The sequence below is a fragment of the Octodon degus genome, unplaced genomic scaffold (genome assembly GCF_000260255.1).
Source record: "Octodon degus isolate 3935 unplaced genomic scaffold, OctDeg1.0 scaffold00021, whole genome shotgun sequence".
Classification (NCBI taxonomy): domain Eukaryota; kingdom Metazoa; phylum Chordata; class Mammalia; order Rodentia; family Octodontidae; genus Octodon; species Octodon degus.
Genome location: NW_004524597.1, coordinates 18,499,420 through 18,508,258, shown reverse-complemented (window position 1 = coordinate 18,508,258; position 8,839 = coordinate 18,499,420). Strand labels below are relative to the sequence as shown.

General features: G+C 41.5%; 1 protein-coding gene and 1 pseudogene across 2 annotated transcripts in view; both read right to left on the bottom strand.

The window, feature by feature from the left end:
* The window catches only part of Znrf3 (zinc and ring finger 3), a 153,343-nt gene that overhangs the window by 130,737 nt on the left and 13,767 nt on the right, over positions 1-8,839 (bottom strand). The gene's annotated exons all lie outside the window — the stretch shown is intronic.
* LOC111815791 lies at positions 705-876 on the bottom strand (annotated as a pseudogene).

Here is an 8,839-nt window from a genome sequence, read left to right as displayed (position 1 = left end):
AAAAAAAAAAAATCCAAAAATGCTCCACAGAAGTATGCCTACAAATTCCAACTAAGAATCTAGGCCCTCACCTAGGACCAGTGGTCTCTAAAAAACTGTCAACTTCATCTTTGCTCCCCACTTAAATAAATCTAATCACCAACTTTAAAAATCTAAACTGAAAGCATAGGTCCTATCACTCTATTATGAATGCAGTCTTTTTCTTTAGCAAAAACAAACTTTGTCCAATTAATTCTACATTCAGCAATCCAACTAAGGACAGCCAATACAAAAAGAATTTTGCTTCTGTTCCTAGTTTTTACAGCCAAAGAAGGAGGGAGGCACACAAGCCCCATATGACATGAGATAAAATGATGCTCTGGAAGCATTAGAAAAGGCAAATACTTCCTCATACAGCCTCAGAGTACTAATTCAACCCTCTTGGAATTCTTTTTGTCCAAATTTTGCTAGCCAGTGACTGACTCCTACATACCATTCCAAGAGATTTGCACATTACCCGATACTACTTGAAGATGTCTCCCTGACACACTGCCTTATTCACAGCAAGATTGCTATCTGCCACACACCAAGGACAAAAGGAAGCCATCAGGACACCCAAAAGGAGATTAAGTAAATGTAGAGGGCTCCCAGGGTCTCCTCTGAAGAGAGAGTTGGCCTCCACTTCATTCTCAATTACTTACAGAGATGCCTGAAGCCACGCTGCTTTCTCTTGAACCAAGCTTTCAAATAGTTTAGCTGAAGTCAGTTCTAATGTGAAATTAATGTGCTATTAAAAAAGCATGGTTATCATAGTTGAATGTATATACCAACCCCAGTGGTCCAAACAGAGCCAAATCAAAATTACACTTGATCTTAGCCAAAAGGCCGAGAAGCGATCCAAATCAAAATTAATACTATTTTCTCAGTCTAGAAGTAGAAAATTAACTTTGCTTAAAATCAACTATACATATATATATATATATATATGTATATATTTAAATTTTAAAAAGTCCAGTTCCCATCAAACCCTCCCAAACTCAAGAGGGAAGACATAAAAATTATCTTATATCTATTACAAAGAAAGGTTTATTTGGTTCTTAAGTACACAAAGGCAATAACTGCATTTTAATTGTGTCTTGTTCTAAATTAAATGTTTTCAGGCAATTCAGCAAGTGAAAGTGTACTAAAATCCACTCTGTATCATACACAGTGGGCAATGAAAAGGTTCTGCACAACCATCCTCACTACTTAGAAAGGATTTGGGGTTATAGAAAATGAGACTTGTTTTAACACAGCCAATGACCTAGACGGTGAAACTCTGCAAAGAAAAACATCTCAATGTCAGTAACTGTATCTGAATATGGCAATAGGTTGGAAAACTAAATCAAAGCAAAATCTTATCAACAAATCCCCATGGAACTAGATCATGAGAAGGCACGAACACCATCTGGGCAACATGGGGAACAAAACGGTCACCACCTGCTCCCTTGGCGAGCTGCTGGTATATTCTCAAGAACCATAAAGTTCTCATGTAGAAGAGACCAGAGAAATTAGGTAAAATGAGATAAGATTAAAATAACAGTTGAGGGATAGCACAAGGCCATGCAAGATAAATTGTGAATGGAGTATGGCTATGCTATTTAGCAACTTGGGGTTTTAGGTGAAAATGACTCCAGGAAATCTTTGTTCAGGTGGCAATTAATATTTAAGCTCAAATTCCCCTAAGAAAGGAAAGAGAAAAGTGAGGAGAGGAAGGGGGGTGTCAGCATGCTTCAGTGGGTCCAAATGGCACACAGTATGTATTCAGTATGTGTCTGCCAAAAGAAAGCTTATAAATCTAGCCAGTGGCTCCATCCTGGGTCTCTGCTAAAAATCAGTGTATTTCCCTACTACTGGCTGCCAAGTTGTTTTCTAATGGCTGATTTGCCTCTCTTCTTACAGGTCTATGAACTCCTGGATGATGACAACTGTTGTAGCAGCAACAGTCACTGATTCTAACATGATAAGCATTTGCTGTATACCTTATATATATTATCTCACTTAATCTTCATAATCATTTGGAGGTATAAGCTTTCTGACTCATGCTACAGATGAGGAAATAGAAGTCCAGAGAGACTGGGTAACCTAGCCAAGATCACACAGCTGGCAGCGGCAGAGCTAGGATACAAACACAGACAGCCTGATTCAAGCCATGTTCTCCATTCCTGTGTAGCATGGCAAGAGCCTAATCAGCTCTAAACTTCCTATACACAGTAGATACTACACTAAGGATCTTTTCTCACCCCTTTGGTTTTCTGAGACAGGGTCTTGCTATGTAGTTCAGGCTGGCCTTGGACATACTATGTAGTCCAGGCAGCACTTGAACTCACAGCCACCCTCCTGCCTCAGCCTCCCAAGTGCTAAATTTATAGGTATTCACCACTAAGCCCAGCCTAAGGAGCATTTTTTAATCATAAGAGATTAGCAGACTAACAATGGATTTGCTTGCCTCAAAAGTACTTTATGGTGAATCAATAAACATAGTCCTGAGCTCCAGCCAGCTTCTCAATTTATTCATTATATTAGACCTTTCTGCACATTGGTGTCCTCATCTAAAAAAGCAAACACAAAACCAAAACAACAAAAAAGAAAAGGGTCTCTTATCACTCAGAATCCTCCTGAGGAGCTTGTGAGACAAACAGTGTCAAACATACAGTATTTGTTCATTCAAACATTTCATTAACTACCTCTATGACCTTCAGCCCTACAAGGCTTCCATGTACTAGAAGAAGGCAGAGCCAGCAATGAGGCAGGAAGTCATGAAATGTTCTGGGCTTCTGCCTGCTGGGGCCAGCCAGGTAAGCAACAGCAAGAGAGGGTTCAATAACGGATTGTTTCACAAGCAGAATGTTTACCTACAGCCTGGGCTGGAGAAATCACTGTCCTCTGTTCTGTCATTTGTTTTGATTGGTATGAAATTTCTTTCTTTTTCTTATTGGTTTAATAAATCTACATTGCAGCTTTGTTTTTCCCATTCCTTGATTTTCTCTTACTGTCAGCCAAGAAATTCAGCAGAGCCAAGTGGAACAAGCCTGCAATGATCAAGAGAAAATTCTGTCTATCTGAATTTCCTGCTCCAGCTACAACAGTGTCTGCTGAAAGTCCACCGTAAGTTATAGCCTATCGAGGCCTGGATAATATAGTGAGGCAGAGGACACTGCTGCCTAGCCATCCATAAAGAGCCGCTTCACACACATGGCTCAGGTCTCAATGCTGGCCTGACAGCTTTTAAGATCAGCCAGAAAAAAGATTCCTGAGCCAAATTTAAAAAGAATTTAGCTTCTAGAAAGTTGAGGGACAAAGGGAAAAGTCAAGGGAGCAACAGAAATGCCTTAAGCAATCTGAAGCAGGCAGGATAACACAGAGAAATGGCCTTTACCAAAGAAGCAAAGAGAAGGGTCAACCTCCTGTGTGTGAATGCAGCCTAAGAGTCTTCACCAAAGCTGCAAAAGAAACAAAAATAAACTAACAGAATAAAAGGAAGGCTGTTGCATGAGGAAGAACTTCTGCTCCAGCTGAGAGAAAGACAGAAAGAGAGAAGGCAAGCACACACTGAAATGATCTAAAGCTGCCTATAAATATTTGGAAACATCAAAGGCGGTCCTGTTAAATTAAAAATGCTGTCACATAGATAGGAACTAGCCTCTAGCACTGCCAGCTTCAACATGTGAGCCTGTGATCTGAAGAGTGAAGGCTCAGCTCCTCAAGAAATCTGATTCACTAAAGAAAAAAGTGAACAAGCAGTTGAGTTTTAATAAGGGCATTAAATACCTTAGGAATGAGCTAATTAGAGTTTAACTCTTTCAAGATTGTCCGAGCTCTTAAGAATGCTATAAAGTAAGCTCCCTCCTGAATCTAGTTAAATCAGTCTCTAAACCTGCAATGTGAAAGAAAAGAACTAAAATAGCACCTTCTGACTTCAAAGCTGATAAATCCTAACAGGTCAACTCAGACCTAAAGGCAGAAGCCATGTGAACAGGAAGGAGGAGGAGATTAATCAAGAAATATTTCCTGAGGTGAGGCTAGCCTGCTTATTTAGAGGCATTTTTTTCCCTTGTTAGATAGGAATAAGCTCACTTTCTAATCCTGGGTACACTCTACCTTGTGTGCTACCTCTTTCCAACACACTTTGAGGACAGATGCAGTATGTCAGGTGGGAGGTTCTAGTGACTGCTTACTCTCATACCACACAAATTACAGTCACACTCAGTCATTAACAGAAGTCACCCAACGGGAGTCACCTAACAGTTTTCCTTGCTCAAAATTCCAAAGAAACTAAGAAGAGTACACAGCAAAGTTCCACCCTGTCTTTGGCCCTGAGGAAAGAGGCATAGAAGGTCCTAGAAAAACACATGCACACATTCACACATACTCCTTTACAGAAGGGGCATCTTTCCATTGCTGGGTTTCAGGAATTCAAGAGAACGAGGTAGAGAGCAATGGAAATCACCTTCTCCATTCAAGGAGAGGAATGCATAACCCAGTCTTGGTGAAAGGAGGTAAGAGAGGGAGATTAAAAAAAAAAAATGCATTCTAATCATTTCCATTTTTAGAAAAAGTCAATGTGTCTAATTTGAGGAGTTAAGATTAATAAATTATTTGCTTTGGCAAAATCACATACTGGATTAAACCAAGCACTGAAGTCATTTGTGCTTGCCAAATAATTAGGCCCCCAGAGCGTGGCCTTAATGTATCACAGCATTCCATGTGCTCCGGCCAGACCCAGAGGCACAATCAACCACCCTGCTTTCCTTCAGAGTAGTCTTGCCCAAATGAAGGCCATGTGGTTCAGAACAACAAGCAGGAGGGCTTAAAAGCACACGGGACTCGTAGCTCCTGTCCGGCCAAGTGCATGCGGTTTCTGGAGCAAGGAGCAGGGCCAAGCAGGAGGGCCTACAGTAAAGCACCCCCCCCACCCCACCCTATCCCCGGCACACAGAGGTGAATGACAAACTGGGTAAGAGACACAAAGAGCCCAGGTGCTTCAAACCTGCTCTAAGAAGCCACAGGTCCCACACCAGGGGAAAAGGGACATATAGCAAGTAGGATAGCACTCAGCATGTTAAAAAAAAAAAAAAGATTTCCATAATTTAATCATTTCTCTGCTCAGTGAGCAATGTTGTAAGATTTTTTAACCTCCCTAAGCTACTACTTCAGAATAAAAAATTTCAATCATCTAGGAATCACAACATAAATGTTAGGTATATAGGTGCATATGGGGAACATCATGATATTATGTATGTTATTTTCTTCAACTTCATCAGGACCGAATATCATTTACCTGCTATTAGCAACTCATGCGGCCCTTTCCAGAAGTGTAGGAATGATTTATCTCCTTGACACAAATGAAGAAACTGAGATTCAAAGAAGTAAAGTCACCCTTCCTCAGGAGGTAAATGGCAGTACCAGAATCCAGATCCAGGTAACTGGTCCCAGACCAGGCACTCTGCTGTCTCTGCCTCTCCCATCATCAAAGAAAACCTAGAACTACTTCATTCTGCAGAGCTTACAATGTGCTTGAAGGAACCTGGTAAACACTGTCTGCAAAGCAAAGCTGAAAATTCCTAAAAATCATGCCAATGTCTAGCCGCACAAAAGTGTCCTCCCAAAATTCTTCACAAACACAGTTGGATAAGCAGTGTAGTTACGAGAATAAAAGACAACTTAATGCAAATCTAGTTGGAGTCTAAAAGTTAACTTGAAAGTTGATGATTAGTAATATATGCATATTTTTCCCCTAAAATGATAGTGCAATTTCTGCTACACAAAAGAACTACCTAAGGGCCAGCCAAATAGCTCAGCAGTTTAAAGCGCCTATTTAGGTAGACAGATGCAGGGGCTGGGAGTTTGAGCTGGCCCCACCCCCGGGGCACGCTGAGATGGTAGTTGAGACTGGGCATAGTGGTGCATGCCTGTAATCTCAGCACTTGGGAGGCTGTAAACAGGAGGATCACTACAAGTCCGATCTACGCAGTGAGACCCCACAGGCCCTGTAGACCCTGCCCTAAATACCAAAAAAAAAAAAAACCTACCTGACCAGGCATGGTGGTGCACATCTGTAATCCCAGCACTCAGGAGTCTGAGGTAGGAGGATTGCTGTGAGTTTGAGGCCAGTCTGGGCTATATAAATTCAAGGCCCGCCTGGATTACACAAATGAAGAAACTGAGATTCAGAGAAGCAAAGTCACCACACTTCCACAGTGAGACCCTGTCTCAAAAAAAAAGGACAACCTATCAAATTATAAGTTACCCAAACTCTGTGGACTTCATGCTGCACTCAGCTCATCTACAAAAAGCCAGCACCAAGTGAAAAGCAGCCACAGCAGATGCCAAGAATCTACATACTAAATCCTGACACCTCCTTGCTGTCTGTTTCCTAACTTTTCACACAATTCTAACATGACTCCCTGGCTTGTTAGGAAGAGAGCTCAAAAATCAGAAGCAGCAAATCTGACTGATGACGGGAAGCACTGGAGAAGGAACAACTTATGGTCAGGGACCACATCTGCCAACAGAGAGAAAAAAGACTGTGAGGGTACCAGGCTTGTACATTACTATCTACACAACTCTAGGGAATATTGTTCACATGTGTCCTCATGTTAAATCCACAAATTGAAGTTATGTACCTTGAGAAAAAGGACAGCTTTTCATAACTTACACAAAGAGGCCCTTTGAGTTAAGAGTGAGGAAAGAATAAGACATTAGCCCTGTCCAGAAGGTTACATTCTAATGGAGAATGTCAAAGTTGACTTCACATCAACAAGCCAAGATTAATCAGTCTTTTTTTCAGAATGAAGTTTCTTTTTCTTTCTTTCCTTTTTTTTTTTTTTTTTCTGTATTTAGGACAGGGTTTACAGGGTCTCACTACACAGACTGGAATCCTAGTGATTCTCCTGTTTTCAGCCTCCCAACCATGGGATTACAGGCACGTGCCACCACACCCAGTCTCAATCCCGGTCTCAGCACACCCCATGGGATCAAACCTAGCCACTGCCCTCTGCCTAAGCAGGTGCTTTAGCCTGCTGAGCTTTCAGGCCAGCCCCAGAATGAAGTTTCTAATCAAAGGAATAGGAACTTTGTGTGTGTGTGTGTGTGTGTGTGTGTGTGTGTGTGTGTGTGTTTTGGGGGTGCTTAGAAGGACAAGCCCTACACACTACCAGACTACCTGAGCTACTGAAACTGGACAGGCTGCAGCCTCTTATGGCTCAGGTCTCCTAATGTAAAAAGGAGCTAGAACAACTGATGATACCTGCAAGTTCCAGCCTGCTCTAAATTTTGGAATCTGGTTTACAAGGCCTGATCCATTCCCTTTCTGACTTTGCGCTATAAAACACCAAGCACTGCAGAATTAATCACGCAGGACAACATTTGTAAAGGGGTTCACAGTACTGCGGCAGAATGCTAAGCACAGGTCCTGATCCCATTACATCTCTAACTGCCAAAGTTCAAGAGCAGGGCAGCCTAACACCCCAATTACAAATGATGTATCCATGACCATGGTATATTCAACAATAGAGCTGAGCTGGGGGTACAGCTCAGTGATAGAATGCTTATCTAATATGCACAAATCCCTGGATCAACCTCCAGGACCATACATACACACAAACACAAAAATTGCTGGATATACAGTGGCTCATGCCTATAATCCTTACATTCTGGAAGGCTGAGACAGAGGATCATAAGTTCAAGACCAGTCAGGGCAACTATGCAAGACACTGTCTCAATACAAACATTTAAAAAAGGGCTAGGGGGGGCCTGGCCCTAGCTCAGTTCTTTAAGTGGCTGCTTCCACAAGCTGTCAGCCTCAAGTGGCTCTAGTTCGATCCCCACAACTCTCCAGCCAGCCAAACAAGCCCTGAGGGCATTCAGAGCAAAATAAATAAATAAATAAATAAATAAATAAATAAATAAGGGCTAGGGATGTAGCTCAGAATGAGGTCCCTGGGTTCAACCTCCAGTACCACCAACAGATATAAGATAGATGTTAGCTAGACAGACAGACAGACAAAGGGCTTCTTGGAATATGGAACAGGAGAGGGAAATAGGGAAATGAAGGAAGGAATCCCCACAACTCCCGTTCTCCTGTTCTTATATTCTTTCTCCCTCCCCCCAGTCAGTCATCACTAGGGTAAAGTTACTACATGGCAAAGTTTTGTTCGTGGATTGGTAGAAAGGGGATTGTAATATTAACAGACAGATTTTCTATTATCCTTCAGCATGTAGGGAAGACACATACATACACGAAAAACTATCATATAACTTCCACAGGTTTACAAAAGGATAGTATTACAAAACAAAATTAATTATTAAAAAATAATGCTACCCAATATCTAGTAAGAATTCCAGGGTGTTCTACAATATCTTTCTGTGGGGGAACCTACAAAAAACAATTTTACTTAAAATATCTATAACTATTTTGCCTCTATGCAATGGCTGTTTTAGAACCTTCCCCTTCCAAAAACAAGGTTGGCATGACAACCAAGGCACCAGTCACTATGGTCCTTAACCACATCCGCTAGGGCTTGGCATGCTAAGACGTGTGCTAACTTTGTTGTCTGTAGGGCACTCCTGGCCACAGTACACACCAAGCTATAATCAAGTAAGAAACCACCGCATTCATATAGAACCAGCTCAACATAAATATTCATTAAATGTGAAAACCTATGGTGATGCAACGTTGAGACTGCAAATTTAAACACAAGAGTCAGGAAATACAAAAATTACCACTGCCACTGAAACTTAAAATCACCCACATGGTACATTTAACACCCTAAGCCAGGTTATATGTGCCTAGAGATTCACACCTAATAACAGCAAAAAA